Raw genomic sequence first — 7,308 nt, 5'->3', positions numbered from 1 at the left:
AGTTGCTTATTGGAGCATTTTTATCATGACTACTTTGAAATTATTGTCAGATTAATTTAGCATCTTTGTCATCTCAGTGTTACCATCTATTGCTTGTCTTTCTTTGTCTCTCTCTTTGCCTACCTTTCTGGTTCTTGTGTGACAAATGATTTTCAATTGAAACCTCATTTTTGTACTGAATTATGAGACTGTGGGGGCCTTATTTTAACCTTCTGTTTTAGCTGGCTTTTATTTTTATACCACTCCAGAAGGAAAAGGACGTGGGGTGTCACCTTGTTACTAATAGGTAGAGGTAGAAGTCCAGGTTCCCCTCTTGTCCTCAGTCAATATCTGGGTGGGGACAGGAGGACTTTGTTTCTGTTGGGTGGGATGGGGATTCTGGGTCCCCATGTGGTTTCCACTGATACTGAGGTGAAGGTGGCCTTGTTATCATTATGCAATTGTGAAAATCCTAACTCTCCACTAGACCTTCTCTGACACTATCCCAATGGGGAAGAGGAGGGTTGCCTTGTTACTGCTGAGTGACAGTAAAAGCTTAGGCTCCTCATATGGTTTCCACTGACATTACAGGGATAGGGAGGATCTCATTATCAATGAGGTGGAGATAAAAGTCTTGGCTCCTTATGTGACTTTCTCTGATTCCATCCTGGCAGAGGCTTAGGCTGCCTCATTACAGCATTGTGATGGTGGGAGTCTAGGCTTTGCTGGCATGTAGGGTAAGGTCACAGTTTTTCTGTGGTGTTTACTTGGAATAGAATTACTTATTATGTAAGTTTTCTGTTTTGCCAAGCTGCACCTTTCCTTGTCCTTTGGCTAGAGACAGCAAGCTTCCTTGGGGCTTTTAATGTCTGCACCCACAGGCATTTCTGGGTTGCTAGCTTCCTTAGCTCCAAATCTAGCATACATGAGGCAAAAAGAAAATCCAGGGAACTCACCTCCATGTCATTCCTTAGGTCATCACGTCCCTAGCTGGTCTGCCTACGTTTCTCCATCTTTTAGAGTTTTCTTCTGCTAGTTTCATATATAATATCCAGCGTTTTTAGTTGTATTTAATGGCAGGAATAGCGAGCGAAAACTATGTCAACTACATCTTCCTGGAAGACAAAGTTACTCATTCCACATTTTAAATACAAGTATAACTAAGAATTTCATTGCAAGGCTTGGAAAATCCTACTGCTAAGAAATAGCCATGACTTTATAAGAACCCACAAAAGCTGATGTTCAGGAGCCAAAACTAACTTTTCTAATAGAGAAAGACTTTATATAAGTTTTCACTCAATGTTACTGTTTGGTTTGGGGAACTCCTTTTGACCTGTAATAGATATGACATGTCATAAAAAGGATATTAAAAGTCATTCCTGAGCTTGAAGTGATTTGATGATAAGTAAAGAAGGCTTTATTATGTTAGCAGAACTTTGAGGTTTTAGGAGAACTCTGTCACCTGGTTGCTTTGAACCAGAAGGTAAGTTATTCTAAGCCAGGCACTACATCTGAATGATCTGCTCAGTATCCCAAATCGATTACATCATTTATATATGTACATGTCAGGAATACATACTGCAAGTCTCAAAAAGTGGGCCGAAAAATGTTCCTTAGGGCATCTCCCCATGGAGTGGCTTAGATTTGGTTCAGGCTAGAAATTGACAGATAATGAGCCCGCAAGATACAGTCTAAGTTTTCTAAAGTGAAAGTGATGATTGGGAGTGTCAGTTTATGTTCTGGGATTCAAAACAGAATCCTTTTTCAGAAAGGATCCTGTTACTTTTTGTAAATTGCAAAACAAAACTTTCTATTTTGGAAAACCCCTCTCTCTTTTACAAAAGACACCCAGAGACTGCTTGGGTGAGACTCACACTTGGGTGATGAAGACAAATCACACTGGAGCAGTCCAGAAAATACTTTGCTGGTGTTGGTTTGGTCCAAGCACACTGTATACTTGAGCAATGGGCGTGAGTTTTGGGACAGGGTAGGGGTAAGGGAATAAAAAAGCAACTCAAAGTGTTCTCTGCCAGAGCTGAAAGCAACTCTCCTTGACACTCTTCAATTTTCTTTCCCACACAGTCCTGACATGGCCTTTCAGTATCAACTAGATATTCCCAGAGAGTGCCTATAACCCGTCAGAGATCTTTGTTTTCTTACGTCGATGTGTTTATTATCAGCAAAAATCTCACTATTCAGAAAGAATAACGTTAAATGGTGTTCGGCCTCAGAGTAGTTGGCTCTGATTTTATTTCATAAAACTGTTTTCCAAATCTTATATGTTAGATCTGGGAAATGCATGAAACATAAGCACCTGGATTCTAAATTCCCCTTAGGAATCTATGCAATGGTCTATACAACGGGCTTAAAGATATATGCAATAAGCAGGTAGTCTTGCTAGCAAGAGATTTTCCTTCAAGATCTAACAATTAGCTCCCTGGCAAAGACTAAGAAGTCAAGCCAAATGAGAACACTGACATTCTAAGATTTAAAGAGGCAGCTCCTTTAGCTGCCCTCTTCTCCCTGCACAATGGGTCTCTAGTAATGCAACTGAAGCACATCTTGAGGGAACATCTGCAAAACCTAACTTTATTCTTTGCTTTAGCTTCTAAAAAGGGAGACCAGAGTTCTTCACATTTCTTTTTTTCTTTTTCTTTTTCTTTTTTGTTTTTCTTTTTCTTTTTTCTTTTTTTTTTTTTAGATAGAGTCTCTCTCTGTGGCCCAGGCTGGAGTGCAATGGTGTGATCTCAGCTCACTGCAACCTCCACCTCCCAGGTTCAAGCGATTCTCCTGCCTCAGCCTCCTGAGTAGCTGGACTACAGGTGCATGACACCACGCCCAGCTAATTTTTGCATTTTTAGTAGAGACGAATTTTATCGTGTTGGCCAGGCTGGTCTCGAACTTCTGACCTCAAGTGATCTGCCCACCTCAGCCTCCCAAAGTGCTGGGATTACAGGTGTGAGCCACTGTGCTCGGCCCAGAGTTCTTCACATTTCCGAAAAGAATGTAAAAATATCTCTTGCAGTGCTGAAAACAACATACTCTCCACTCTAAAGGATCCAGAGCCCCAGTGCAAGTGATGATATAAGGAAGATGTGTCCAGTGCTTAGAGGAGGACAGCCAACCAGCAAAAACACAACAGTAAATGCTGTCTTCATAGCAAAATGCTAGGACTGTAGAAAGAGGAAACAATGGACCCAAAGGTAGTCCGTGCACGATGAATTGGATTTTCACCACATCCATAATAACTGAACAGTCCATCCAAAGCCTGAAGCATGTACACAGTTTACCAAGGGTGCAGCAGTGGGAAAAGCACAATTCTAGAGCCAGGCAGACTGGGTTTGAATCCCAATTCCATTACTTACTAGCTATGTAACCTGGTACTGGTTGCCTAAGTTCTCAGACCTCAATTTTCTTATCTGTAAAATGAGAATTCATTCATTAGTTCAGCATTTATTCAATGCTTATTATGTGGCAAACATTCCGCTAGGTCCAAAGTAATACAATGATGAATAAAACAGGCTTCTTGTGAGTTCCAATTTAAATGAAATAATGCATGTAAAGCACCTACTACAGAGACAGGTACATGGGAGATGATTAATAATTTTTATTTCCTTTCTTGTTTTTTATCCTTTCACAGATGTAGAAGTAGCTAAATCCCAAACAACCATTTGTTCATCAAAAGATAAATACTGTCATCTCTACCGCCAGCACAAAGAAAGCATTAATCCATGGACTGACTCCTCTCAGGAGAATTTAGTGTCTCAAGTGTGAAGTCTTTTCACTGGAGCTTGAGAAGAAGAAGAGGGAATTCTAAAGGTTCCCCATCGTCCACCTACCCTGACCATCCCCCCTATTCTGGACCTACCCTTGACTAACAGTCACATAGTGTAGGGAGTAGAGTACAGAAAGCAGAGGACGTACTGGTTCATTTTCCTGAGCCACTTACTAATCACCTGACAGAAGGCGAGTCATTTCAGCCAAAAATAATAACAGCCGTCATCTACTGAATCCCTTAAAAGTGCCCCCACTAGACTGAAAATTCCTTGAGATAAGGATGGACTTACTTATGCCCTTCCTTAAGTGACTACCAAAGTGCAAATAGTTGGCACTCAAAATACATTCATTGAATATAAAATTGAGATAATTCTTTTTTCCTTTATTTTTTGCCTGCTTCATTTTTCCTTCATATAAAATTGGGATCATTCTGCCTTGCCCATGCTGTAGGGTTTTTATGAAGATTAAATGAGAGCATTTCTATAAAAACTCTTTGAGGTTATAAAATATGCAAATGTAAGGAATCTGTCTGTTTTGGGTCTAGGAAAAAAGTAGAAAAAAGAAGAAATGAAAAAGATAAAAGAGAGCTGGGAGTGAGGTAGGCAGCTACATTTGAAAGCAATCTGAAGCTACTCAGAGGTGGAGGAAAGAGATTTAAATTGCTGCAAGAATTTGAAGGCCACTTCCCACACAGCCCATCAGTCTTTCAGGGACTGTTCTTCAAGACCTACTCAAAGACATTCTGTCCTATGACCAACTTTATGGTAATGGGGAAAAGAATTATGACAGTCACATCATATGATGAAATACCAAGTAGCATTTCAAAGGACACACTTCAGAAAGTCTGTTAATGATATGGAAAGTGATTAAGCACAAATTATGTAATTTTAAAAATAAAGCAGTTGAGATCTTAATTTTGTAAATATATATATATAATAAAAACATATAGAAGCAATGAGAAAAGACTGAGCAGAGATCTATCAATAAGTTACCAGAAATATATTATTATAAGTCATTTTAATTGTCTTTTAAATATATATGCATTTTTATACACTCTTCAATGAATAAGTGAATAATTGGAAATATAACTCTGTGTGTGTGTGTGTAAACATATTCTGTTCTTCACTGTTCTAGCCAGGAACTGATTTAGATCTGAATCAATTATTCCAAGAACCAAAATCACCAAGAACTGAATCGCATCCAATCACCTCGAACCAAGTCCCAGTTGGAAAAAATGAGACCCATAATTCAGCTTTTTCGTTTTGTCAGCTGTAAGGCTAGATTAGGCCCTTTCCCCTTCAACCCTGGAGGTTAGATGCCTGGTTCCAGCAATGGCTCTTCTTCTAATAGCTCTGTGCTCTCAGACATATCACTGCCCCTCTCTGGGCCTCCCTCCTGTGCTGTAAAATGATGGAGCTGCAATCGGGGCCGCCTGGGCAATTGTTACGCCACTCATGACCTTCTCTTGGTTCTTTTCCTCTGTGTTCTGCTTGTTCCATTTCACTGCCCCTTACAATTCTTCCCAAGGAAAAGAAGTGAAATGCAAATGAGTTTTTTGAGTTTTTGTTGACACCTCTAACTGCAGGTTGGAAAGCTTGGGGGCTTTGGCCCTGGTTGGGTAGGTTCTGCTCGCTGGGGAATCAGGCCTGAGCTGGCTCTGATCCCTCTCCCTTCTCCTAATCACTGCCCTGGCTGCAGAACTCTGGGCTGGCACCAGAATAGCAGCCAATATTTGGCTGACACAGGACATAATTTTTAATCATGGGAAGGCAGACATAAGTACAAAAGGCCTATTTTCTTCACGCAGGTTCAAGTATCTGCTTTTGGGTTATGTCTGTCTGTATTTGGCAGGGCTGGTCTTGGGGAAGTTCCGGGATTCGTGAACAAAAGGTCAGTCTCCTTCCTTTTCCAGGATGGAAGCGGCACAAATTGTTCTGATCAGGGAGCAATAACATGCCACGACCCCCAGGGCTCCCAGGCAAGCGGAGGGGGCACCCAGTCTCAGCAGCCCGCGATCTGCTCGGCCCCTGCGAGCTGCATGCCTCACATTTCCCCAGCTCCAGCCTCCTTTCAAAGGCCCTTTATTAAACCACCAACTATTTGCTGTCGAGACATTTAGGATGAAATCATTGTGTTAAACAAATAAACGCAGCTTCGTCCAGATTTCTGCTCTGGGAGCAGAGTAAGAAAATAATTTCTGTCTGCTCGCCACAAAAGCGGCTGGAAAGGTCCAAAGAAAAATATTATTTTTACTCCATTGTGTGAAATATTGTCCTGGAGGATCTGACGGGCTGAGCGTTTGAAGAGTTTGTGCTGGCAGGTTTCAAGGGTCCCCTGGGTCGGCCCCCTGGGATTGTTTTCTGCATTAATAAACTTAGCATGATGTGTGTTAAAAGGAACATTCTGTTTGCTTTGTAAATAAGGGATGTCAAACAAGAAGCAGAAGCCTTACAGACACTAGGTGATGTGTTCTCAGAGCGGGGAGAGGGAGGAGGGTGGGAGAGGCACCCTGGAAAAATGGGCATCACTGGGGCTCCCTGAACTGAGCGGAGGCCTTGTTGAGAAAACAAATCAGTCTGTTTGAGTCCAAACCAGGCCACTTCCTCACTGATCCTGGTGGGAAAGCTGAACACTTTGCCCTGAACCAGCAGGATACGGGCTTGGGAAGGAAAGTTCTCAAGTGTCTGTCAGCTGTGTGGTGGAGGAGAGATGATGGCGCCCGGCAGAGGCCCTCCCCCCCCACCCGCACCCCCCTCCCCTCCCTTTTGGAGAAGGTTCTTGGCTTGCCGGGGTCTCCCAGAGCTGGAGGGCAGGAGGGGGCAGAGGTTAAAGCCATATCTTTGGGAATGATGATCTGGCTCTCGCCCCCTCTATCCCTCTCATACTCCTTCCTCAGATGTCACTGCAGCCCCAAGCGGGTTCCCCTGTCAAATTCCTGACCGGTCCTTGGGGACGCTGACATCGTGGGAGACACATCACCCTGGCCCTGTGATCCTTGCCTCTGCGGGAAACCTGCAGGAGCCAGGGCAGGATGTGTACCGTCTCTGGCTCAAGTATTTGCTATTTTCACAGGTGCCTCCCCTGGCCCCGCAGCCCTCTCCGTTGTCCGCTGTCCGCTCCAATGTTATTGAAGGCTCCCCAGACCTCCCAGGCATTCTCATTTCCACCCGCTGCCCTGCTGCTCTCTTCCCTCTCTCCCTAAATTCTCCATTCCCCTCTGTGGTCCTCGGAGGAATCCCTTGTCATCCATTTCTATTCTGGAAAGTCCTGGCTCTCTCCTTGCCCAAAAGTTCAAACTGTTTCTTGAAGCTTTGGAAGAAGGGGACAACAGGGAATCCTGAGTTCTGTTTAGTGAGCATCATAGACTCTCAGAGCTTCAAGGGTCTAGACACAGAAACCAGGGGCCTGCCCCCAGGTACCATTAGAATCACCTGGAGAGCCTTTACAGGTTCTGTTTTCTGAGCCCACACCTGAGTAGTTCTGCTTCAGTTACCTTGCGGTGATCCTCAAACCTCAAAACTTTGTAAAGTTTTGGTGACTCCAGCGGTGGCT

The 7,308-nt window shown here is 43.2% G+C and overlaps 1 long non-coding RNA gene across 1 annotated transcript; it reads left to right on the top strand.

Annotated features, from left to right (window-relative positions):
• Nucleotides 1-5,291: 5,291 nt before the first annotated feature.
• On the top strand, nucleotides 5,292-6,151 carry LOC130541572 (uncharacterized). Its single transcript, XR_008955641.1, has 2 exons — nucleotides 5,292-5,341; nucleotides 5,669-6,151. It is a non-coding gene; the product is annotated as an uncharacterized LOC130541572 (long non-coding RNA).
• Nucleotides 6,152-7,308: the final 1,157 nt, after the last annotated feature.

The sequence above is a fragment of the Pan paniscus genome, chromosome 4 (assembly GCF_029289425.2).
Source record: "Pan paniscus chromosome 4, NHGRI_mPanPan1-v2.0_pri, whole genome shotgun sequence".
Taxonomy (NCBI): domain Eukaryota; kingdom Metazoa; phylum Chordata; class Mammalia; order Primates; family Hominidae; genus Pan; species Pan paniscus.
Note: the sequence above shows the minus strand (reverse complement) of the source record. Positions and strands in the feature narration are given on the sequence as shown.